At 41.0% G+C, this 27,788-nt stretch overlaps 1 long non-coding RNA gene across 1 annotated transcript in view; it reads left to right on the top strand.

Moving 5' to 3' along the window:
* The first annotated feature begins 1,490 nt into the window (after positions 1-1,490).
* Positions 1,491-27,788, top strand: part of LOC308471376 — a 152,622-nt gene continuing 126,324 nt past the window's right edge. The window contains exons 1-2 of the long non-coding RNA XR_013982932.1: positions 1,491-1,681; positions 3,492-3,621. This is a non-coding gene — a long non-coding RNA (uncharacterized lncRNA). The remainder of the gene's footprint in view (positions 1,682-3,491; positions 3,622-27,788) is intronic.

Raw genomic sequence — 27,788 nt, 5'->3', positions numbered from 1 at the left:
TTTTTAAAAGCCAAGTTATAAAAATTTACTTGAAACACAACAGTTAAAAATATAGCTAAGTAGCTGTAATATGTGGAATAGAAGATTGTATACTGCACAGTTCCCTAGTATTCATTTGCATATTTTTTCATCGATGTGAGCTAGGGACAAGATAGCCACTCACTCATTTTGCCATACTACATGTGAAGTTAATCATGTGCTTAAACAAGTGATTAACATGGAGAAAAAAAGCTATTGTAGGATCCAGAATGTGCTCCCAATCTTGATTAAAGTCTTGCACTGTTTGCCTGCTATTTAATTTCCAAGTTGCTATTTTCAGTAAATGGAACTTTGGGGGAGTAGTTTTTCCCCCAACAGTGTGGGCCCCCATTCTGGATCAGGACCCCAAGGCTGCTGTAATCAAAGGGGACAGATTAATTAGATATAGTGAGTCATGTGGCTAACATCACATGTTGTTTAGCCCTCAGAGATTATCTAGAGAGTCGGTGGGGATTTCTAATTAATTCATGAGATGATAAATAACCCACACCAACACGGTTTTAACAAGGCATCCTAAAGGGGAAAGTGGGGATTCACAGGAGACAGAATGATACCAGAAAATAGGGGTTGTTGGAGTGTATTGGAGAGGCAAATATAATTGCCTCCATACTGCAGGTGTGGAGTTGGGGCTGGGAAACTGTGAGATTTGAAATAGGGACTTTCTGATTTGTAGATCTGTCAGTATGGTATAGTGGCTAAATCAATGGGATAGGACTGGGAAAGCTTCCTTTCAAATCTTTATTCAGCCATGAAGCTGACTGGTAACCTTGGATTGTTTGCTGTTTATGTGAAAAATAAATTAAAATTTCAGCAAAGGGATAAAGAAAGAAGATACAGATTATTTCTCTAATATTTAACCTAACAGGCCATGCGACTACTGGAGTTAACAGAGTCCTTGTTAGCACAAGGATTAAGTAGCCTAGATAGCCTGTTGTTTGGTAGGAAATAGTGAAGATAGCTGGCACTTTTATTACCATATTGTATGCCAATCTTCTACTGACAGCCAGTGCACTGTAGTGGTGAAGGGAGATCCAGGTCCAAACCTTCACTCAGCCATGAAGATCACTGGGTACCTTTGGGCCAGTCACTGTTCCTCAGCCCAGCCTATCTCACAGGAGTAATGTGAGGATAAACGTGGGAGAGAACCATGCACACTGTCTTGCGGTCCTAGGAGGAAAGCTGGAACACAATCTAAATAAAATAAAAGCTAGGGAGCATCCATTCTTTTCATTTCATTCCTGGAACACCTCCTGCCTTCTCCACTCTGGCCAGCTCTATTTTCACCCCCACCTTTCATGCCCACTATGCTGTGTCTGGCCCCAGATTTTTGTGATGGCAGCAGCACAAGCAGAATCAGACAGAAGAAGGATGAATCCATTTTTAAAAGCGAAATCTGCAGTGTCATACCTAGCCAAGGAGAAAATGAAAGAGATTGGACGGCTAGACAAATTAAGCACAAATGCGATCAGGCCAGATTGCATACGGATGCAATGGAAGGTGGCATAAACTCAGCTCATGACTGCTGTCAGAAGGAGAGAGAGCAGGATATACTACAGCTCATCAGTGCCGACGGTTGTTAGCAGAGGGGAAATAGACATATAGAGACTAAAGATGAATGAAACCAGAGACGCTCAAATGTGATGTAAGTAATAGTAATGCTGTTGCCTACACATATATCTGTCTGGCTTGTAGGAGAAGCTCTTCCTTAAAGAAGCTTCAGGGGAAAGAGAACCTTTAAAATGTAGCACAGGTGAATTAAATTCCATTTTGCATATTAAAAAAGAAAGATGTGGCATGGTTATAGGATGCAAAATCAGTATGTCACTCAAAGACTGGCTTTTGCTATAATTTTGCACATGCTGGGGACTCAGAAATAGCATATGGAATAATGTAAACATGAGCTAGAAGAAAGATGTTGCTTGGGAACATGGGAATTTTGTTCATATCTCAATATAAATGAGGTGTTTTGCAGATATGTGCGTAACACGACACTCGCAGAAAGACAAAGGCCTCTCCCTGTTGCCACCTGAAAAGAAATTTATCTGTTTACTCCTAATCATCAGGCAGAGCCTGCAAATTTTAGTAGTATAATTGCAATACAGAACTCATTTTAACATTTATTGTGGCGACTTGCAAGGACACAGCTCCTTGTAGCCTAGGAAAATCTCTTCTGAAGCCAAGACACTGCAGACGACAATTATGATTATGTAACTTTCTAAAGCATTGTTTCCTTGAAAAGAACTGTCATGTTCTCTTAAGCTACCAAAGCCTTCAGTTTTTATTACTCCATGAATTTGAAGTAATCAGTTCACAGTGTCATTTGTCCTGGTTCCACACATTTTCATGGACCATTGACAAAAATGACGATCAAAAGCAGGTAAATAGAGCTTGTGACACAGATGTGTCTCCATTTACAAGTGTAGCCTGGGGCTTTCCAGGTACTTAAAGCTCCCAGCGACTGCAGCAATCTCTCAAACGGGGTAGAAAATTACCAGAGTGCAGAGGCACTGTTATTTTCCAATGTTCTAGTATATAATGCATCAAAGTATATTTTATATCTGATGGAATGTACACACTGCAAAACAGAAGTAGTGCTGCAAAGTCCACATATAGCAGATATATCCATTTTGCTGAAGCAAGATTAGTTTGTGCTGACTTTTTGGCACTGATAAGACAGGAAGTATTTTGTGCCAAGGAAATCCCAATCTCCCTGTGCAAGGGGGTTTACTTCAAGGTGCTTCAAGACAAAACTAGACATCATTCTAAGCTCACTCACCCCCCCCTGTGTCCCCACCCCCCAACCTGTGGCTACTGCTAGGAAGGAAACACAGACTGTGAGGTTTCAAAGCCGGGTAGGTGATGGCACACAGTAACCTTTTATATTTATTTTATTTTTAAAGGATTAAAATATAAATTATTAACTGTCTGGAAGAGCTCCACTCACTACAGCAATGTTCGGGCACTAGCTTGGACACACCATTTTTAAAACTTGGGACATGGAAGGGCGTGCAAAGCAGCCCTGCCCCCAGTCTCCCTGTGTGCATCAACCTGCCTGCACAGTCCCTGAGCACCGTGTGCCCAGTTCTCTTGCCACCAGCTTTTTAAACATCACAACAGAATTGTTTTAAGGATAAAATGGGAAACAGAATGAACCGCACACTCTGCCTTGAGCTACTTGGAGGAAAGGTGGATTATATATGTAATAAATAAATATTCCCATTTCCAAATTAGCACTAATGGAGAATTTCACAACTGATGCGTTACCCTATCTTACCACACACATGACAATAATCACCAAACAGCGGTGGGGAAGGGCGGTATTTGTGGTTAAGCACAGTTGTGGGACTGGGAATCTTAAGTAATGACTATTGACAACCAACTATTAAACCCACACAATGGTTTTGTTTTTAAGAAACTTTGCAAATGATGTGTTCCTTTACTTCCTGCAACAGGTGGCTGAACTATTTTTAAGGCTAGAAGCTTCACAGAGAAAGAAAATGTGGCATTGGATGCAAAGCAGAATGGAAATTATTTCAAAGAAGTTACAGGAAGATGTATCTCAGAAAATGGTCCATCTGGCAGGTAGGCAAATGCTCTCTCCACCCCCCACTCCCACAAAAACCAGAATTCAGAATGAAAATACATACCACAAGGCTATTAGTTTCCATAGAAATTGTAGTATCTCCAAGCAGTCATTAGGATTCATCTCTGCTTGGCCAATTTTAGCTTTGCTTGCCTCTCCTGGATTTCCAGAGTCCTCCTAGAACAGCTTTCCCCCACCTATTTCCCTCAGACATTTTGAACTACAGCTCTCTATCATCCTTGACCATTGGGCCATGCTGGCTGAGGCTGATGAGAGTTGTAGTCCAAAACATGCAGAGGCCACCATGTAAAGAATTCCTTACATAGTTCAGACCACTTCCTTGGGCCCTAATTGGTTACCAAGCTGAATCAAGCATATTTTGCCCTTTTAAGAGTGAACTCTTTTTGGATCCCCTGCTTAACTTATGGCAATACAGTAGAGTTGAACTCACAAGCCTATTAATGGAACAAAGATGGGATACACTTTGTGTGTTGCTAAACTACAGTTCACATCCTTACTGACCAAGGCTGATTAGAGTTGATCAACATCTGGAGAGCCATGGGTCCCTTATAACAACAACAACAACTTATTATTTATACCCCGCCCATCTGGCTGGGTTTCCCAGCCACTCTGGGTGGCTCCCAACAGAATATTAAACAGAATAAAACACAGTGGCGTAGCGTGGGGGGTGCAGGGGGGCCCGACCACACCGGGTGCAACATCTTGGGGGGGCACGCTCGCACTCGCAGCTCTCTGCCCCTACCTGGCTCACTCACTCTCTCTCACTGCAGTGCTGGCTGTGCGAATCTGATCCGAGCCGTTGGGTTGCCGCCCACTGTGGAGGGGGTGGGTGCCAGGCGTGCGGTGCGGAGAGAGAGCGAGGGACTATCTGGGGGAGGGACAGTGCAGCGGCCACCCAGTGCAGCGCTGAGCGCGGGAGAACCACACCAGACCAGACCAGGCAGCAGCAAGAAGAAGCTGGCAGCGGCGGCAGGTTAGGGGGCGCAAATTACATGCCTTGCCCCGGGTTAGGGGGCGCAAATTACTTGCCTTGCCCCAGGTGCTGACAACCCACGCTACGCCGCTGATAAAACATCAAACATTATCCCTCTTCTAGCTGCTGACACAAGATAGCTGTCACAAGGACTTTCCCCCACCTTAATCAACAGCAGTAAACATAGGAAGAGCACTGAGAGAAACCAGTCCCCCTTTTCACTACCAAGGATACAACACTATAAGGGATACAACAAGGAAGCAATTCTAGTTAGTGGTGTGAGTGTATGGAATGGTCCCATCTATAGTTCAATGAGAAATCCTTAAACCCCCAAAGAGCGAGGAGAAATAGTAAACTCATAGAAAACTCATTTTAAATCAACTGTAATTAACTGTATTAATGGACTTCAATGTCTGTACACTAATGTGCAAAGCATGGGAAATAAACAAGATGAGCTTGAGCTCTTGGTACAGCAAACTAAATATGACATAATAGGCATCACTGAAACCTGGTGGGATAAGTCCCACGATTGGAATGTAATAATGGAGGGATACAATCTATTTCAGAGAAACAGACCAGACAAGAAAGGAGGAGGAGTGGCGTTATATGTCAGGGATGTGTATACCTGTGAAGAGATCCAAGATTTAGAATCTCAATGCCAAAGTGAGAGCATTTGGGTCAAAATTAAGGGAGAGAAGAATAACAGTGACCTCATTGTGGGAGTTTACTATAGATCCCCAAGCCAAACGGAGGACACAGATGATGCCTTCCTGGAACAGATGACCAAGCATGCAAAAGGAAGGGAGATAGTAGTAATGGGGGACTTCAATTACCCGGATATTTGTTGGATGTTAAACTCAGCCAAGAGCATAAGGTCAAACAGATTCCTCACTGGCCCTGCAGACAACTTCATTGTCCAGAAAGTGGGAGAAGCAACAAGAGGAACAGCCATTTTAGATCTGCTCCTAACCAGTGATGATGACCTGGTTAGTGGGGTAGAAGTGGAAGGATCATTAGGCGCGAGTGATCATGCTCTTCTGAAGTTTACTATACAGCGGAAAGGAGCAGCCAAGCATACTAGGACTCAATTTCTTGACTTTAAGAAAGCCGACTTCATAAAACTTAGGGAAGTGCTGGGAGAGATCCCATGGACAGTAATACTAAAAGGAAAGGGAGTTCATGATGGCTGGGAGTTTGTTAAGAGGGAGATAGTAAAAGCACAACGTCAGGCAATACCAATGAGACGGAAACATGGAAGGTGCCTAAAGAAGCCAGGGTGGCTATCTAAAGAACTTTTAACTGACTTAAGATTAAAAAAGGATGTGTACAAAAAATGGAAAAGGGGGGAAACCACCAAAGAGGAATTCAAACAAATAGCCAGCACGTGTAGACACAAAGTCAGAAAAGCTAAAGCACAGAATGAACTCAGGCTTGCTAGAGAGGTTAAAAGCAACAAAAAAGGCTTTTATGGGTATGTTCGTAGCAAAAGGAAGAACAAAGAAACAGTGGGGTCACTCAGAGGAGAAGATGGTGAAATGCAAACAGGGGACACAGAAAGGGCTGAACTCCTCAATGCCTTATTTGCCTCAGTCTTCTCCGATAAAGAAAACAATGCCCGACCTGAAGAATTTGGAGCAAATGATTCAGCAGAGGAAACACAGCCCAGAATAACTAAGGAGATAGTACAAGAATACTTGGCTAGTTAAATGTATTCAAGTCTCCAGGGCCAGATGAACTGCATCCAAGAGTATTAAAAGAACTGGCAGATGTGATCTCAGAACCACTGGCAGTCATCTTTGAGAATTCCTGGAGAACAGGCGAAGTCCCAGCAGACTGGAGGAGGGCAAATGTTGTCCCTATTTTCAAAAAGGGGGAAAGAGAGGACCCAAATAATTACCGCCCAGTTAGTCTGACATCAATACCAGGGAAGATTCTGGAGCAGATCATTAAGCAAACAGTCTGTGAGCACCTAGAAAGGAATGCTGTGATCACCAATAGTCAGCATGGATTTCTGAAAAATAAGTCATGTCAGACTAACCTGATCTCGTTTTTTGACAGAATTACAAGCCTGGTAGATGAAGGGAACGCAGTGGATGTAGCCTCCCTTGATTTCAGCAAGGCATTTGACAAGGTGCCCCATGATATTCTTGTAAAGAAGCTGGTAAAATGCGGTCTTGACTATGCTACCACTCAGTGGATTTGTAACTGGCTGACTGACCGAAGCCAAAGGGTGCTCATCAATGGTTCCTCTTCATCCTGGAGAAGAGTGACTAGTGGGGTGCCACAGGGTTCTGTCTTGGGCCCGGTCTTATTCAACATCTTTATCAACAACTTGGATGATGGACTCAAGGGCATCCTGATCAAATTTGCAGATGACACCAAACTGGGAGGGGTGGCTAACACCCCAGAGGACAGGATCACACTTCAAAACGACCTTGACAGATTAGAGAACTGGGCCAAAACAAACAAGATGAATTTTAACAGGGAGAAATGTAAAGTATTGCACTTGGGCAAAAAAAATGAGAGGCACAAATACAAGATGGGTGACACCTGGCTTGAGAGCAGTACATGTGAAAAGGATCTAGGAGTCTTGGTTGACCACAAACTTGACATGAGCCAACAGTGTGACGCGGCAGCTAAAAAAGCCAATGCAATTCTGGGCTGCATCAATAGGAGTATAGCATCTAGATCAAGGGAAGTAATAGTGGCACTGTATTCTGCTCTGGTCAGACCTCACCTGGAGTACTGTGTCAAGTTCTGGGCACAGTTCAAGAAGGACACTGACAAACTGAAACATGTCCAGAGGAGGGCAACCAAAATGGTCAAAGGCCTGGAAACGATGCCTTATGAGGAACGGCTAAGGGAGCTGGGCATGTTTAGCCTGGAGAAGAGGAGGTTAAGGGGTTATATGATAGCCATGTTCAAATATATAAAAGGATTTCACATAGAGGAGGGGGAAAGGTTGTTTTCTGCTGCTCCAGAGAAGCGGACACAGAGCAATGGATCCAAACTACAAGAAAGAAGATTCCACCTAAACATTAGGAAGAACTTCCTGACAGTAAGAGCTGTTCGACAGTGGAATTTGCTGCCAAGGAGTGTGGTGGAGTCTCCTTCTTTGGAGGTCTTTAAGCAGAGGCTTGACAACCATATGTCAGGAGTGCTCTGATGGTGTTTCCTGCTTGGCAGGGGGTTGGACTCGATGGCCCTTGTGGTCTCTTCCAACTCTATGATTCTATGATTCTAAGAAGCAGAATATGTAAAATCAACTCACTATCAATGCATAATGTTTGAGGAGAGAGTAGGGAAATTTTTCTGAGAAGGGAGGAAGATTTCCTAAAATGGTAATTCTAGTGCAATGCTAACAAAGATGTTAAAGAGCAGGTTAGGGTACAGAGTTCATGACTTTTAAAAGTGTTAAAAAAACCCAACCCAAACACAACCCACTTGCTGTTAGAAACACAATTCACTTTTTACTCAGATTCTGAAGGTGGCCTTGGCTATCAAATCAGCAGACAAAGGTTTGCTGTTGTTTACATGTACCACTCCTCAGAACTGCGGAAGAGAAAAATAGTACATTCCTCGGTATGTATCCACATTTTAACAAAATGACTGAAAGAGAAATACTCTTGCCTGAGGGAGATAGTACAGCATGAGCAGGGAACCTGTGCCTACTCAGATGTTGTTGAATTGCAATTCTTATAATCCATGACTATGGGTCATGCTGGCTGAGGTTGATGGGAGTTGGAGTTCAACAACATCTGAAGGGTCAGAAGTTCCTCACCCCCATTGTAGAAGAACGCATGTGGCAAATGTCAGTAGCTTTAAAACTGTAGCCAGCTTCTCCAGTAATTCCCTATGGTCTGAAGTTGTTATTTGTATTCATTTTGTAGTGGTGAAATCCTTGATATTTGTTCATGTACTCTAAAACTGTATTCCTGTAGTATGAGGATTAATGAGGGGACAACAAAAGTGGACTTTACAAGCTGTTATGGTCACTAAGAGACATATAATACTCACTGTCTGTACTTCACTACTGCGGCTATAATTGACTATATTTCATATAGACAACAATTTTGTGTGGATACCTATTTCGCCACCTGCAAGACTTCCATAAATGTACATATGTAACTTAAGACGTATGTAGGCTGATAGTTATTCATAATGTGATCTGCTGCTCCTCATGATGATTCATTTCCCCCTTTCCCCCCCTTTGTTGCATTTGCTAATAATAGTAGTAGTAATAAAATCAATTGCAACTGGGCAGAAGTTACAATGATAGGAGGTTAAGGATAAAACTTCCTGCTTCCCAAGTGCTTCTGAAGACAGCCAAGGGGAGGAAGAGTCCAAGTTCTTCTCTAGGCTCAGAAGGAAGAAAGGCACAGACTTTCCCTGATACTGTGCTGAATATCAAAGTGTCTTAGAAAATTGTGATGAATCTCACTGTTTTTAGAGTGTCTCCACAGTCAGAATAGTGTCGGTGAGAGTCCCTTCACTACTCCAGGCAGGGGAGCTGTCCCTGGTGCTGCAGTGAGACAATTGCCTGAAAACAGCAAGGCTTCTTATAGCTTTCTGAGCAGCTCTGAAGGTCAGGGCAAAAAAGCCCGCATCACTCTTCCCAGCTGAAAACAGTTTGGATGTACCCTTTGCTTAGCATAATAAAAACAGCAGTCCCTTCTTCCTTTGCAGGAGAGGGGGGCATCAAGGTTTTGGCACATTTGCAAACATATTTGTACAAATTTCAAAACTTGAGTTCCACAACTATGATGTAAATTTGTCCAAATTTGACAGCTACAAGTGTGTACAGCAAAATCTGAAAGCTTTACTGTTGTGTTATTCTACATAACCCTATGTAAGTCATCCAAAGTAGGTACCACACGGTCAGATCTGATCATGTGATAAGGGGTATAAGAAGAGCCTTGGTGGATCAAGCCAAATGTGCATTAAGTCCAGTATCCTGTTCTCACAGTGGGACACCAGGTGCAAGCAGTTCCTCGGTAAGACGTATGGTAAAGGATGCATCCTAATGAAAACATTCCTGCTGTTGGTAAAGTTTGTTTTCAGAGCCTGTTCTTTTTATTTAATTCTGATATACAGTGGAATGTTTTGCATGAAACAGAATATTTGAACAGTATAACCCCAAATCCTGTTGAGAACTCAGCATTTAAAAAATTTATTGTCATGATAGCATTGTCATTGTAAAATGGAAATATTAAATCATGTGGGGATGCTATGAAAGACATAAAACTTTAAACTAAATGTCATTCGTAACACCTCAAAGCAAGGAAAATTATGTGTCTTTGATATAAGGAAGCACATCTCCAGCAGTATCTGTCATTAATAAATTGTCAGATAAATTTTCTCCAGATGATGGCTGTTTTTACAGTTCTGAAATAATAAAGATATAGGATGTACATTTGTATTGAGCATTTTATTTTATGTTTTGGTTAAAATACCACGTAGTTAAACTGGCTCTCATCAACAGTTTTATCAGTGTCAGGGTGGATTTTCCAACATGTTATACAAAGAAATCTGCAGTTTTTTTGCCATGTGTTTTTCACCACATATTTGAGAACATGCCCCAAAGGATAAAAAGAATTATGAGCAAGCAACGATTCCTGTTCCTGCAGTTATTCTATAACAGGCTTCCTCAACCTCAGCCCTCCAGATGTTTTTGGCCTACAATTCCCATGATCCCTAGCTAGCAGGACCAGTGGTCAGGGATTATGGGAATTGTAGTCTCAAAACATCTGGAAGGCCAAGGTTGAGGAAGCCTGTTCTATAACATTCAAAAAGAAAGCTCATGATTTTCCACCCATCCCACCCGATTTGTGTGCAATGCCAATTTAGGTAGCATCTCTGTGTGAAAGAGATGATTATGCTCCTTTGGAACATTATAAAAGAAGCAATGGAAGGGGAATTGTGACTCAGTACTTCCTTGGGATTCAGGTAGGTCGCCTTGTTGGTCTGACGCAGTTGAAATAAATAAATAAAATTGTCCAGTAGCACCTAAGAGACTAACTAAGTATGTTCTGGGTATAAGTGTGCATGCACACTTCTTCAGATACTTCCTTGGGAGTTAATGGTGCATAATTAAACTGGAATTCATTACCACCAGAACTAATGATTACTGCCAATCTGAATTACTTTAAAAGCAGATGAGACAAATCCATGCAGAATGAGGCTATTGGTGGCTGTTGGCCATGATGGCTCTGTACTACCTGTGTGAACATTGGTTGCTGGGGAACAAGAGTGAGGAGAGTGCTGCTGTGTTCAAATTCCATTTGAGGATTTCCCATAGGCACCTGGGTGTGGCTACTGTAAGAAGAGAATGCTGAACTGGATGGGCATTTGGTCCTCATTGAACTCTGTAGAATTTACTGTGAATGATGCTTCCAAATTCAGTACTTGTTTGCATGCTAGAAGCTGCTCTACCTTTAATACAAAGTTCACCTCTTCCAAATTGTGGGATTTGGAAAGCAACACTGAATTTATTTTTATTTATTTATTTTTTGCAGAGCAAAATGCTCAGCAACCTTTGCAGACTCAAAGGCAAAAGGATATTTGAACCTGGGAAATCCAAGTGATGGGTGATGCTTTTGCTGGACAGATTGTCATGGCTTGAAGGCTTGTGTGCTGAAAAACAGGCTTTGTTGGAGCTGTTGATCTATGCATTTCATAGTGGTTTAGGGTGTGGTTTTGATTCTATGAGATTATTTTGTGGGGTTTTTTTTGTTATATTACTGTATTACTAACCTCTACTCTGATGTGGGTGCTTTGTTTTACAGGATTTTTTGGGTGCTGTGATTTGATTGAATATGTGCTTTAAATAGCTTTAATTTTCTGGCACCTAGAGAACTCTGGTTTTGAGGCAACTAATAAATGTAATAAATAAATAAGACCTCAGATGAGGTTGAGGAAATAAAATCAAAGTCGACTGTTCTAAAGGTAAGCTGTTTGAACTGTACAGGAAGGGAAGGGGTGTGATGTATGGTTCTTATGATGGTGTCATTTCAAATTGCAGCTGGAATTGCATGTTGTCATATGTTGAAAAGTTCCCTATGTGTAAAGCACAGGAATTCAGTGCACAGAGCACGTGACAGCCCCCATTGTTGAAAAAAATATGCATCCAATAACTCTTTAAAGTCCATGTGCATGCTCACAAGCAAGACAGTGGATTTTTTTACCCTGTATTTATAGTAAGAGAGGGGAATGTTATACCTCCAGATGTTGCTGAACTGAAGCTCCCATAAGCCTTAGCAAGCATGGCTAATGACCAGGGATGAAGGAAGCTGTAATTCAGCAACATTTGGGGGGGGGGGTCATAGGTTCCCCTCACTTGATTTGGAGGCTTTAGAAGTCATGCACAGGACTGCAAATGAACCCTTTTGTCAGACTGAGGACTATGGTACGTTCCCTTGCTGGAAATATTCCAGGGGGCCACACTGAAGCTGTGGGCAGGCCAGAACCAAATGTAGGGAGGGTAAGCAGCAAATATGAGCCGTGCAGCAGACATTCCTCTTACGTCTCTGGAGTAGGCTGCATGCCCATTGTGCAATGTGAGAGGTTTCTGCATCCACCCACCCATCTCTGCATCCTTAGTCCAGGCCAACAAGAGGCACGGTTCAAGGACATATTACAGTCAGACCCCAGAAGTACAGGTCCAGCAAATGCATGTGGCCCAGGCATGGAGCTGGCCTAAGGATTTCTAGCCCCAACACAAATAATGGGAGTCCTTTTACCTGCAAATCTGAGGCACATTGCAAGACTGTCCTTCTGACATGATCTTTCATTTGCTTAATAAGGCAAGGATCCCTGAAAAAATACAATACAACCTAGACATGTACGGAAGATAGCAAAGCACTATGTTCATTCCAAATGCAGAATATGGGTGTGGGAGCACAACTGTTAGGGGATTTTAATGACATATGGTAGGATTCATCAGTGAGAACCCAGTGCAAGGACTTCCACGTGTGCAATGGGGCTTTCCTCCCCCACCTGCACAACCCATGAATTTTGCACTTGTGAGGGTGGAAGAACCTCCAGGAGGAGGACAGAGCGGATTCTTTCGTCTGGCAAGCTGAAATGCTTGTGCAGATGGAATGATTGGAAAAGCGTTACACTGAATTTCCCCCAATCCTAGCCAATCTTAAGGGATAGAAATAATAATAATAAAATTGGTATAAATGAGAATCTTAAACTATGGAATGTATTACATACAGAGAAAATTGGAAATTGGTTGACTATAGAAAGAGAAGGTTCACTTCAGGATCAAGCCCAAATAATCTACTGTCTGAGGCAGCCTTGATGCCTCTGTCTTGGATGCTTTAGTTGAGATTCCTGCATTGGGGGGGGGTTGGACTAGATGACCCCTGTGGTGCCTTCCAACTCTACAGTTCTATGATACCCAAAGCCAGATAAGTTATTTCCATCATGTGGGCTTCCCACAGACATATGGTTGGTCACTATGAGAACACAAAGCTGGACTATGCAGACCTTTGATCTGATGCTGCAGGGCTCCTTACGTTCTTATTTTGAAACCTGAGAAAGAAAATTCCACAGGCAGGTCTCTTCCTCCCTGGCCCCTGCCCAACAATAACAAATTAAATAAATAACAATTTGCTATCTCTTCGTGACACACAAAATCAGTTGCCTGATGCAGCCACCTCGTTCTGTCTAATGGTGGGACCAACCCTGTGGGCACTCCATTGCTGTTACCTCTTCTCCTACAAAAACATCTTGTTGTAAGTGGGATCAATATCCACTCAGCTTGTAAATTGTACATCAAGGACAGGAAAAAACAGCTACGTTTATCATTACGCACTGGATGTTCAAAGCAAATACAGACTTTTTTTAACAATACAAATATGTCTGGGTTTTGAAAAATATATAAAAGAAGTTTGAATAATGCTTAGACAAGTGGCCCTGCTTGGCAAATAATGTTTTGCAATTTATTTAGTAAGAACCCTTGTCCCTGATCCTCAGCATCTGCTCAGACATTACCGGGAGTTACTGTGGCTGCAAATCATTATTTTCAAGTCAAGTAATGACTTGTATTAACTTGACCAATAAGAGATCTCCTAATGGGGCTGCAGATAAATAGTATCACTCTGGTAACTACCATGATCAACTCTAGTAAGCAGAAGAAAGTGAATCATTAAGCGCTTCAGTTTGTTCATGTATCTCTATTGACTTTAAGTGGACTGAGAGTGCTTGTGTGCCCCTAGGACTGGAAATTAAGCCTTGCTATTTATGGTCCCTCTTCCTAGTTTTCAATGCTGTTCAAGGAAGATGTCACAATAATGCACCATTATATTCATCCAAATAAAGCAGTCTGTATGCTAGAGTGAGGATGAAGATAGATTGGCGTTTGGAATGGTAAATTACGAGCTGTGATAAAAGCATCTACCACAAATGGTGTTTGCTGTTTCTGGGACATTTAGGTTTAAGTTTGGGATTATAGCCCAAGAGCTCTCTTCTTCTCTCTTTGCTAGGTCTGAACATTTAGGAAGGGATTCCACTGAGTGCAGGCTAAAACCTATTTGTAGTACTGAGACTAGGCTACACTCAGCATGGGACTTGCCCTTGCAAACTGTTCTTACATTAAGGAATAAATTTTTAAATTAAAAAAATTGTCCAGTAGCACCTTAGAGACCAACTAAGTTTGTTCTGGGTATAAGCTTTTGTGTGCATGCACACTTCTTCAGATACACGAAAGCTTACACCCAGAACAAACTTAGTCGGTCTCTAAGGTGCTACAGGACAATTTTTTAATTTTTAAAATTTATTTTGTCTGCGTCAGACCAACACGGCTACCTACCTGTTCTTACATTGTAGCTGATATATATCACACATTCCTCATCATATTTCTTGTTCCTTTTAGGTGTTGTTGTTTTTAAGTGTGTGCCCCAAAATGTAAAGGGTAATGCAATGAACAGGTATTTTCGCTAATAATAAGCAGTCACCTGAAGTACACAGGGACATTGGTCCATTAGGGCAAATAGAGTACTTTTGTCTGACGGCTTACTTATTTACTACTGAGATACCTGCTGGTACTGGCTGACAACCTTCTGCTTGGCCAGCTTCAGTCTTGTCCTAGTGAAATTCTGCACCTACTCATCTCAAGAAATAGAAGGTTCTATAAGGATAGATGTAGCCATTGCTTATAAAGAAACAATGGAATATTAGGAGGAACAAGTAGGAGGGAAGGAAAGACTGGCAGTTTTGGTAAAATGATTTTTGCTTAGGTTAATTTATGCACTGCCTGCTTAGCTTCTACTTTTCAGATGGGAGCGCCTTCAGTCTGCATTCATTCACTTATTAGTTAATTATATTTATTACTTTTGTCCGAAATGCGAATTCAAAGCAACTTACAAAAATAAGCATTAAAACCCTTTGTGAACCATCTTGGGGACCTTTTTGGCAGAAAGGTGGCATAGAAATAAACTAAGAATAAAAATGCTCTTTGACACCCCTCATGCTTAAGAGGCCCTGCACTTTCTCTTTTTGGAATGAGGAGCTGGAAGGATGTGTTGAGAGGCCCTGCTTTTCTCCCAGCAGAGAAGAAAGTATGACAATGCCCAAGTATACTGAGCCAAGAAATTCAGCTAGAAATTCAGTGTCATGAAATTTTACTGCTGTAGCCTCCATGTCATTGAAGGGAGGGAGAAAGGAACAAAAACCGGAATTAGTTGGTTGTGGCTCTGTTTCCATCTCCCATTGACCATCCTGCCTGGTTCCAATGGACACCAGACACCACTGAAATAGTAACTCTCTTGTGTACCATCACAATCTCCAAGGCCAACAGAAAAAGCTTGCTTTCTGCCTGCTAATACTAAGTGAATATAAAGCAATGATCATATTAGTTGAGAAGATGTGGCTCTAAGTAGAAGCTTGCCAGAGGCAACAATTCCCCCTCCCACAAAGCCTTTGGGGGGGGGAGTAGCAGGAGGAGAGGAGGGATGCCCTGTTGCACAAGTGGGAGACCCTGTGCATGGCTTCTGCTGCTGGGACTTGTTAGGTGAATCAAACCCAAAGTAGTCTAATGAAAGCTAACCACAAATAAACTGAAATACCATAGTATGGTCTTTCTTTAAACCAATATATTTAAACTGCAATAAAAGTCTAATCTGTCAATCTCCTTCTCACTTGCATTCTTAGCATTGTTAGAGCCCAGTTTTTGATAGGATTGGGATACCTGTTAAACTGTTTAAGCGCATGACATTGATCACTTCTACTAGTTGCTCAACATGGATAACTTATACATGTCTGTTCTCTGTGCAAACGCTCCATCTCAGACCATATAGAAGATTTATGTACTGCCTGCACAAATAAAAAATATGTTGTATTTTTTAAAAAAATCAACTCACAGACCCTCATATCACAATGTGAACCTACTATGGCTTTGAAAAGTGATTTGCTACCCCAAAATGTGGGATTATAGTGTGATTGAGGTTCTGTGCAAGAAGTTATTTGGGGAAGCTACTTGCATGACTCTGTCTTAGCCTTTATACTAAGTGTCCTTCAGTAATTAGACAACATCTATGAAACTTGTCTATGTTTTGGCTTAGTTTCCCCCCCCCCCAAACAAATATAACAGAAGAGTCACACATTATTAATTAAGCAGAAATTCCCAGAATGACACACACTCAACCTATTTATTTGTTATGCTATTGTTTAACTTTTCAGTTGTCTGATCCAACTCTTTTATAAATAATTTATGGTGGCCCCAGTGAGCCAGCACTGAATTCTAGGTGGGCAGGAGTTAATATTCCATGTGGGCAGGAGTTAAAATTGGATTCAAATCAAGGGCATTCCTTGTGATGAGTGACAGTTATGAAGCATGCCCTGAAGGAATTTGGATCTCTAAGCTAATTCCTAAGGGTCACATCCTTAGTTTCCTATTCATTCACCTGTGTGTCAGGATTTGCCACAGTGTGCATGTCTTATTCAGCAGGATCTTGACACTTCAATTTCATATTTCTTTCCACTCACAGCCTGATGTATGACACCCATTAATGCTAGAATGGAATACATATACACAGAAAGGAAAATAAATATCGCAATCAGTTATATGCTATGTTATGGATATAGAAATTAGATGCACTGTTTATTATTAAGGTTACTGTGAATATGATGATGAAGGATATTTCAAAAAAAGTTTACAATTGAATATATGCATGATTTTTAAAATAAAGAACCTCTGATACACACAGAAATACACACATACATATGAATGAAATAAAAACAACCATATCTCCAATTCACTTATTCTGCTGACAAGCAGAGCTAACCACTCAAAATAATAAGTAAGCATAATTATTTTTAATACATGTCTACTCTACAACCATATTTCCTGCTGATATCAGTGTTGGATAAATCATGGCAATTCATTTATGCAACACTTTAAAACATAGAACTGCATCATATAACCTGTTATGTGTTAAAGGTAATGCTATTAAAATACAAGTATGAATATATAAATGCTAAGCAATTAAAATATAATGTAAAACTGGATGCAGACAATCACAGTACTGAAGCATATCAGGATGAATTTTATAGAAGGAAAATATTACTAGTAGAGAACAACTTTCTTTCCTAATTATAAGTTAACCTATATCTGAACCTAGCAGTTTACTTCTTTCTTCACTCTTGTTCAACATTTGTATGAAACTAATATAGCCCTGTTCAGGTATTGCTGGCAGTAAGAGAAATGTGATGTGGAGCCATGCCTTTAGTCATTGCATGGTTCTTCTTGCTGATCCCATGTTCAGCTGCTACATCTGAAGTTGGGAGCCTCTTGTACTTGTTAAGGCTCCCTCTGCATTTCAAAACCCTAGAAGGACTTGTTTATACAATGCACATAGAACTACCATGAATCCTGAGGTTCCCTGCTTCAGATGCAGCAGCTGAACACAAGAACAGCGATAAGGAACTGTCTGATGAGAAGGGTGGGGTAAAGGTGCCCCCACATTCCATTTATTTTTCGTCTGCCTGCCAGTAATACCTGAACAAGGGGAGCATGTGCTGGAATCAATGTGTGCTAATATTCTGTTTTGTTTTTCCTTTTTGTCTAACAGACCCGGAAGTAGAGATAGAGTAGAAATTCAATTCAGTACAGTGGTACCTTGGGTTACATACGCTTCAGGTTACAGACGCTTCAGGTTACAGACTCCACTAACTCAGAAATAGTACCTCAGGTTAAGAACTTTGCTTCAGGATGAGAACAGAAATCGAGCGGCAGCAGGAGGCCCCATTAGCTAAAATGAGTTTCAGGTTAAGAACGGACCTCCAGAATGCATTAAGTTCTTAACCCAAGGTACCACTGTACACAGTTAAATGTGAATCTATCAGATTTGCACTTGCGGAAACAGTATGTGAAACACAGCTATTCTCTGAAATTCACACTTATCAAAATGTTGCAAAGCATTTCTCCAACCAGTCAATGCTTTTAAAAAATGCATATATGCATAAAGTATGCATAAAAATGAAGATATTGGTGAAAATAGCATACATTAGAGCAGGCATAGGCAAACTCGGCCCTCCAGATGTTTTGGGACTACAACTTCCATCAGCCCTAGCTAACAGGACCAGTGGTCAGGGATGATGGGAATTGTAGTCCCAAAACATCTGGATGGCCGAGTTTGCCTATGCCTGCATTAGAGAAAATGTGGATATTAGTTAAAACTGCATATAAAATGGCTTTAATGGGTTTATTTTTAATTCACAAATTGATTCAAAAAGTGTAGAACTGAACTTAAGATTAAAAAAATAGAAATCTGATCTTTCTGGTAGGGATGGGAGGAAAAGTTGATTTCATCCAAATTACACTTCCAAAATAATATACAAATTGAAATGCAGCTATCTTTCAAAATGAATACAATATAGAATTTTGCACTGCAGTTTCCCATCCAAAAATGTGTATATTAGGAGAAAGTGTGAATACAAATGCATATATTGGTGAAAATAACATGCAAAATGCATTTTATTAGGGGAAATGACTTGCAAAAATTATTATAAGAAATATGTACTACGTAAAATGCTGATGAATTTTTAAGAGGACTTCAAAACAGTTCATAAACCGATGCAGAAGAATGGAGAAGTGTACTTAAGATCACAAAAAAGGGGGAAATTGAGAGACACAAAAATTGATAGCTTCATCCAGCTCTACTTCCTTTGTATTGCTCTGATATCTCTGTTCAGAGCATATGCAAGCAAAATGCTTGAGAGCTGAGTAAGGACTAAAGGAGACACCCACAGAACCACTGATGTCATAAGGACTAGAGTGTGAGGAATCAGTTTGAACACTGAGACACATTTGGAATGGAATGGATACAATGTCAAATTAATTAGTGTATTATTATTATTTTGCCAAGGTGGCAACAGTACCACTATAACCTTTCCCTTAATACTGTTGCACACCATCCCAATCTCAAAGTGGTGTGAGGTTCCAGGCATTCCATGCACCTATCCAAGGTCCATGTTTCCTTTTGGAAATGAGGCACAGCAAAGACTGTGGTGCCTTTATGATATATGGTTTATTTACACATATCTACAACCTGAGCCTTTGATGGAAGGGGTTCACACCATCAACACCCCAAGTGGGTCTTTTCCTTCCCATAGTCACAGTCTTAGATTCAAGCAGAAATCTGGCATGGCGTGCTCTCTCTGCTTGCTGCTTTGCTTCTAGCTCACATCGCTGCAACTTCCAACCCTAAAAATCTGGCTCTGTCCTTCCAATTAATGGTAAGCTGGGGGAGGGGTCCAACCCACTTACCATCTCACACAGAGCCCCTTCTTTTGTTTCCCTTAATGGCCCATCATCAAGGGAAGCTAGCCTCCCTTACATGTTAGCACTTATTGGATCCAGGGGTTAAAAGGGGGGGGGGGTCAGGCATTCAGTCTGCCTCCCCCAAACTCATAAGAATATCATGCCTTGTAAATTCTAAACTTATGTCACTCTTACCATCACTCTCTATCTGAAAAACAAAAGGCACCAAAATATAACTTCAGGAGCCACCCACTTTTGACATGATTTGCTCTGAAATATTCATTCAGCTTGTTCATTCAGCTGAAATGTTAAAACAGACTTTCACAGATTAAAACAAAACAAAACAAAATCCTGAAAATAAAAAGGGTTGGTTTTGTATTGATCCTAACTTGATTCCAACCCCATTCATGGAGTACTGCTGCTGTCTATGGCAGGGAGTATAGTTCTGATCGTGTTATCTCCACATGCCTTGGATTCCTTATATAACAGATGAAACAGATGAATGGCTCTCAGTGAGACTCAAGACTCCTGCTGAAATTGTCCTTAAACAGAACAACAACTGGCAGCTGTTTGGTGGCACCAGGGAGTCTTGTTTGGCTTGCTGTGGGGGGAGGACTGTAAAGAATGACTACAGATTGAGGGATGTGGGAGAGAAATTCCTGCTTTTCTGTCTCTGATAGATGGAGGAGACTTGATTCAGCACCCCCAACATCCTCAATAACAATCTTCCCTTTGCCCTGCTGCTTCCATCTGGCCACTGCCACCCCTCCTCAGAAGAGGGATGGCCCTTTCTCCCAAATTTAAAGGGCTTGGAAGAAGCGAGGGCAAATAAAGACATGATGGGACCCAATCTGAATCAGGACCAAACTCAGTGTATTAATTCAAGTCATATATGTTGTTGTTGTTTAGTCATTTAGTCATGTCCAACTCTTCGTGACCCCATGGACCAGAGCACGCCAGGCCCTCCTTGTCTTCCACTGCCTCCCGCAGTTTGGTCAAACTCATGCTGGTAGCTTCGAGAACACTGTCCAACCATCTCATCCTCTGTCGTCCCCTTCTCCTTGTGCCGTCCATCTTTCCCAACATCAGGGTCTTTTCCAGGGAGTCTTCTCTTCTCATGAGGTGGCCAAAGTATTGGAGCCTCAGCTTCAGGATCTGTCCTTCCAGTGAGCACTCAGGGCTGATTTCCTTAAGGATGGATAGGTTTGATCTTCTTGCAGTCCATGGGACTCTCAAGCGTCTCCTCCAGCACCATAATTCAAAAGCTTCAATTCTTCAGCGATCAGCCTTCTTTATGGTCCAGCTCTCACTTCCATACATCACAACTGGGAAAACCATAGCTTTTACTATACGGACCTTTGTTGGCAAGGTGATGTCTCTGCTTTTTAAGATGCTGTCTAAGTCATATCTGAATCATACCTAAATTGACATTTGAGTTGGGACAATGGTGACCAAGACCAGTGGGCTCTTGCCATCCCTAGTTCCAACATGAGTCACATGCCTAGGATTTTTGCAAAACCCTCTGAAGTCTCTGTAAATATACTCATGCATTCATTTATCTCTGGAATGCTTTGTTACTATATTTCAATGTAATCACTTATGAACTGTGGGATTGTGATGAATGAATGAAAGCTGGAGGTCTTCAAATTTACCAGAGAAAGTAAATAGCCTTGGGGGACTGAAGGCTCTCTCAGATAAACAATGTCAACAACAGATTAAAGGGAAGAACTTCCTGTGGAAGATAAAATGGCACATTCCAGGACCATTGTGCCCTCTGGTCGTTAGACAGAGCAACTACTGTTGTAACCATATCCTTGTAGTGCATCTGTGCATGTGCTGTATGTCTGAGAGCCCTTGAACAAGTGAAATAACTGGCACCACTGTCTTGGTTTTTGCTCTATTCGCCTTTGATATCAGGATGCATTCATGACACAACTCACAAAGCAAAGCCCAAGACATTTTGTTGAATGAAGCAGAGCTCAAATGGCACACCCATTCAAATAGTAGGATCAACATTTTTAAAAGTCTTGCTGCACTAAAGGTGCCACCTGAAGCAGGTTGCTTCATTTTGCATGACAGGCCTAGTGGTAAGCTATGATTCAACCATTAATGTGGGATATTTCAGAGCATTCATCTAGTTGCCATACTAAATATAATCATGATGTGACCATTTTGCTGTTGATCCACAGATCTGAGGTTTTCTACATACAAAATCTTCTCTTTGTATATTGGGTATTTTCCAATTCACATACATTACAACCACCTTATGAAAGCAGGCAGAAAGTATGTCTGTTGATCCCTTTGGTAAGAGTTTCTGTGTGATCCTTTGCCATAAAGTATATCTGATGTTGGCCTGAGGTTTCTTGGTAACAACCATATGCTGGGGGTGAATCTATGTAGTGTATAGACCAGGGGCCGGATCCGGCCCAATCGCCTTCTCAATCCGGCCTGTGGATGGTCCGGAAATCAGCATGTTTTTACAAGAGTAGAATGTGTGCTTTTATTTAAAATGCATCTCTGGGTTATTTTGGGGCATAGGAATTCGTTCATTTCCCCCCCAAAAATATAGTCCAGCCCCCCCCCCAAGGTCTGAGGGACGGTGGACTGCCCCACAGCTGAAAAAGGTTGCTGATCCCTGGTATAGACCAAATACAATACCTCAGCCATGTGGAAACACTTTCACATGACAACCATCTTATATAAAAAGTGCTGTGAATAATTTCCTAGTTATGAGACGTGTCTCCTGAGCTGAAGAAATGTTTGCATATATGTTAAAAGTCATAACTGGGAAAATAAAGACTGCAGCTAAGTACCCAAATATCATAACTAGGATAGCATAAGTCCACTCATGGTAAAAGCACAAAATCAGAAAATATAGGCATTCATTGCCTCTCTATCAACAACATTTCTATGCCAGTTGTAAAAAGGTTTACTAACAGAAGAGTTTATATATTCTGCATAGCTGCCTCTAATTCCTGCCCTGCACCAGTTGTGTATCTGTTCATACACATTTGCACTATTTTGTCTTCTACCCCTTCTATCTTCACCAAAATAATACACAACAGCAGTAAAATGAATGAATTTTGGTGACAAGCTGCACCTGCCAAGTTAACACCTGCAACAAATATGTCTCACTGCAATCTAATTCTCAAATCACTTTTTTTTTCTTCAAAAAAAGCAGGAAGTAGAAAAATATGGGAAGACTAAAGATCATCATGGAGAGGGGATATTTTATTAATGGAATTATATTTGCTTTTCATCAAAGGGGCAAAGGTGAATAAATACAAAAGTCCAGGGAGAGTTTTCCCCAATTTAGATTTTTAATTTGAGGAGTGAGGACTCATTATCCTTTCACCTTTAGGTACTAGGAATATTAATTTTAAAGTGACAGTTGCTGCTTTAAACTCTGCTCAAGAGCACTGATGGTGAAGGTTCTGCTCTTAGATTGAATAACAAATTAAATGCAATTAATGTGCTAAAATGCAATTATAGGATGCAAATTCTAAGCCACAGAAATGCAGTTCTGCTGAGCTCACAGCCATATAAAATCCCAATCAACTTCCAGTGCACATTATGTGCATTAAACAGGGGATGAAAAAGGTAAGTGGTATTTCTGAAAACAATTATATTCGGTAAGATATTTCTGTAGAACTGCATGCTATTTATTACCTTACAATATATTTCTATAATTTATTTATTATTAAATGTATATATACAACTTGCCATTTTAAATATAACAAAATAAAATCAACAGAGTGGACAAGCAAAGAAATCCTAGGCAGAGAAGTGGGAAATGCAATGACATAACAATGCACCAAATCATGTAATATGTGCATTTTCCTATAATATTTTGAGTATTATTTTTTTTTTAAGCATGCCCTGAAGGGGTAAAAAACCATTCAAGTTTTGTAAGCTCATAGGAGTAAACATCACACCATTTTTCTCTCTGTTGCCCTCTAATTATGGATTTTAGTGATACAAGTGCAGTTACTGTGAAGAAAATTCCCTCCACTCTCAAGAGCTGCTATACCATAGTGATTTGGAAATGGCACTCAGATTCTGCCTCTGCTAGGATCTCACTGCATGGCCTTTGGCAAGCCACAACCTTTGGGCTGCATTTGAATATGCTCCTCTTTCTCTCCCTACTAATTCACTAAACCCCTTTCCCTCCCATTGTGGCAGCGAGCAGGAGAAAGGAAGAGATGGAAGTCTCTCTCTCTCCCCGACAATACACTGGTTGGCTTCACCATTATGGTAAATAACTCCAGAAAGCAGATCCCAGAGGGCAATGGCATCAATCCTGTGGTTGTTGTTCTCAATTCCCTTCTGCTGGAGGGGAGTGACCATTGCTGCTTTAAGCATGTGTATCCCATGGCCTTCCTTCATCCTCTAAGTTAGCTTGCTGCCCTCAGGTGTGCTTGGGGATGCACTCCTGTGACAAGCAGTGGAGTAAGATTCAACGCCCAGGCAAGTTCTTTCTATATGTGGAAAGCTCTATCTCTTCTGCATGTGGGTGCATGTTGAGTCAGCCTTGTCCCCTCTCCAGTACCTAAAATTGCACAGTACACAGGTTTTAATTAACTCCCAAGACTGCGATCCTGTGACTATCCTAGGATAAGTCCCACTGTAGTCAATGAGGCCTACTTATGAGTATCTATTTAGCTTTCCTAAGGGCTTCTGTAGTGTTAATGGAAGCTGCTCTGGTGGGAGTAAGAGACAAATTCTTCCCCATCTCTGATAAAAATCTGAAACAGAAAGGAATTCAGGAGTCTTAACCTGTGCCCTGTATTTGAAATATTACAAGTTTCCCATACTAGTATTTCTGTGCCTAGAAATACGAGTCTTGGTGACTAGTTTTTGTGTCTATGAATTTTCTTTGAAAATGGACATTAGGCAGAAGTGATAAACTCTTGAGGAACACGATGCTCTATAATAAAGGGTGTGAGTATAGAATGAACTTCTCACAGATTACTTTGATTAGTATGAGAATGACAAAGCAGAATACAATGCAGAGCTGGAGACAGCATTGTGACTAGTCCTAGGTCCTAACTAGTGAAAAAAATACTTGAATACTTTGTTTTATTTTCTAGTTGTTGAGAAAAAGGGAGAAACTTCTACTGATATAATTGGCACCTGTCTTTTGCTGTATCTGGGACCAATGTTCTGCAGCCCCTCAGCATGTGGGAACATTCTGTTAAGGCAATAAAGAAGTCTTCAGAGTTTTTAAAAACTTTGATACATAAGAAAAGAGAACTTTTTGACTAAAGAAGTGATGTAAACTCTTCATAGGAAATCAAAGTGAATAATTCTTCAGGAAAAATAGAAACTGTGCTGGTATAATTCTCTGTTTCTTCTTCTGTCAAATAGTTAAGATCCCATGACCATTTTGCTTTGATCTTACTCATAGCTTTGCTATCTCTTTGAAGCAGCATGGCACAAACTCTGGGCACCAGCTTATTAAAGCACAAGTTATTGTTAAAAGCAAATTCCAGCTGAGTACAAGCTGATTCAAATAAGATCCCTTCAAATTGTTTACAAAGAATACTGTTAAACTGGCAGGGGGAAAATGGAAAGAAAAGCTAGCCTGTAATTTGTTTTGGAATGTTTTTATTCACTTATGAGAAATTATTTCGTTTTTCTTTAAAAATAAATAATGTTGCATTTCTCCTTGGAAGAATAGTATATATTGTCAATGAGATTACATAGGCATACCTGGCAGGCATAATGTGTTTCCAGTTACTTGCCTTAAAAGCCCCTCTATGGAAACAGAACAAATATCTTATTTAAAAACCCATGTAATATATGAGTACATTGTTCTTTCTTATCAGTACCATTGACTTACATATATGTAAGCAACAAAATGGTTCTAGATTGTTTCTCTTCCATTGTAAAAACAGCCTGGCCAAATGAGTCTTGATATTCTCAATTTTATTGATCATAGCGCTTGTTGAAGGCTTGTATACTGACTCTGTTTGGACATCATATTCTGCTTAATGGTGAAGCCAACAAACTTTGAGACAGACACTGTTGGGGATCATCTGTCCTTCCTCTGTCCTATGCCAGGGTTGGATGATTTCCACTAACACCCCAACTGAGGATGATGGAGAACCAACCAATAAATCTTAGCTACAATTGCATACTGATTCTATCGGACCTCAGCTTGAATAATGGCTCTGACTCCCACAATACTTTTACACATTTCTTCAGAGTAGGAATAGGGAACCTGTGGTCCTGCAGATATTGTTGGACCATAACCCAGTTAGACACAGAACTAGGCTCAGAACACAATTGGGGGGGGGGGGATATCTCAAGAAAAAAATCTTGTTTATTTCATTTTTCAAACCAATGTTGAGGTCTGGTCACTCTCCCTATCTGCTTGAATGAACCTCAAAACCTCATATCCCTCACCTATCTATCTACCCACCTTTCCACACCCACTAATCTGGGTTGCACTTACCAGTAGAAGCAAAAGGAGATGCAAAGCCTCAAAATAATACTGCAAAATGAACCTTCTTGAGGGTTGTGCCATTAAGGGTTCCCTGTCAAGGGAGAGGGTGCCTTGAAAGATAGCCTTAATCTTATGTCCCTGATCAAGGTTGTTATCAACAGAAATATATCAGGCATTTTATTGTTTTTCAAGGACTACTTTTATTTGTTCAAGACTCGTTTTCTAGCACTATTTTGAGCCTTTGTCTCTTTTTCTTGTTTCCTTTGGTCTTTGGTGCTACCTCCTCTTTCTTCCTCTCAGCACTCAACAGTGGCACCAATGGAATATAAAAAAGACAGTGCGGCTCCCCTGCCCTCCCAACTGATACATTGCTATGGCTATCATTGTCAGGATTCACAGAATGCTGTGTGAGATAGTAAGTCTGCAGGCTTGAGTTTGCTAGCTGATGCAACTGGCTGATGCAATCAGCCTGCAATACTTTGTATGGAATACATTCTGACTCAGCAGTAATGTGCTGTCAGTTGATTGGCTGTCGTCGGTTTAAAAGGGAAACCTGTCCAGCAGTAAAGGTGTGGTGTAGAAGAGTGTGGTCAGTGACAGAGAGATAGAAAGGTCTTCCTATTTGCCTTAAGGTGGAGGCAGGTACTCTGTTTGACTGTATGAACTGCTCGTGTATTATAGCCTGTAGATATTTGTATATATAGCTCACAATAAATATACTACACTGAAGAACCTGGAACTCTGAGCATTTCTGCTAAAGTGCCATGAAGAATTCGCGACAATCATCTGGGCACCAGTCCTCCCAGAGCTACAGATGCCTATATATATCAAGGAAATCACTAGAATGATTTATTCATCCTGTAAAGCTTTACTCTTCCAAATTGTCAAACACAGAACTGCACTTAAGTTCCAAAGGGCTCCATCCAGTGTCTGCTACTTATGTCTCATGCTGCTTAGACTGTGAGCCTGTATGGAGGGATTTGTGCAGCACCTGATTTATACGTAATAAATCAGGATGAAACAGTTGCCTAGACATGCCAGCAAGTTCCACTCTAGACTGAAGGCTCCAGGTGGCCTTCCTGGTGTGCTTGACTTTGCTATGCCTTTGCAGAGACCTCTGACAACATACACAGGTAGTGCTGCCATTGCAAAGGCTATAGATTGCATGCCATAGGCTGGCCCTTCTTGTTTCGCTTCTGGCCCACAAAATGAATGATTTTGGTGTGTCAGTGACACGCAATGAGGCCGTTTTAGACTGAAAGCCTTCAGCCAATCTAATCCACGATTAATTTGACATGCAAAGGAAACTTTTATGCTTTGGTACATTTCTTACCTCCTCTTTGTTTCTGATTTCCATGGGTGTTTGCATTAGCTTAAGAAACTGGACCTTACAACCCAACTGGTAGTTTTCTCTTCAGGACCAGATATTGTGGACCATATTCTATTATCTATCTGTCTCATGACAAATAATGATAGGAAATGCCATCTCTCTCTGTAGCTGGATTTTATTTAATGCCATTTGGTTGGGAGGGAATAATCAATGAGCATTTTCAATTCCACACTTGCATAAAACACTATTTCTTTGCCAGTGAGATGCCAGTGCCCTTCAGCAGGACTGTCAGCCTCCTTTCCAAGATAATGAACATATCACTCCTGCAATATATCTTTTCTCAAGCAGTGTGTTGCCTAAAAATTCAGAGGCATATTAAGAGTAAAAACCTCTGGTCCCTGTATGCCAACATGATGTGCTGCCACCAACCATGCCACTAAGTAGAAGCTATTAGGCTGTTGCAGTGGTCCGACCGCTAGTAATATTGAACTGCATGTCCTGGGGTAGCTCAGAACTAAAATTGAACCAGGATTACTGAGGAGTATATTTGAATACAAAAATATAGATGCCATCATTCAAAGTCTGAAAATTAGTACGAGTAGCATGCTGCGAAGTTAAAGAGAAGCT

The sequence above is a fragment of the Podarcis pityusensis genome, assembly GCF_964106645.2.
Source record: "Podarcis pityusensis genome assembly, chromosome: 2".
Lineage (NCBI taxonomy): Eukaryota > Metazoa > Chordata > Lepidosauria > Squamata > Lacertidae > Podarcis > Podarcis pityusensis.
Note: the sequence above shows the minus strand (reverse complement) of the source record. Positions and strands in the feature narration are given on the sequence as shown.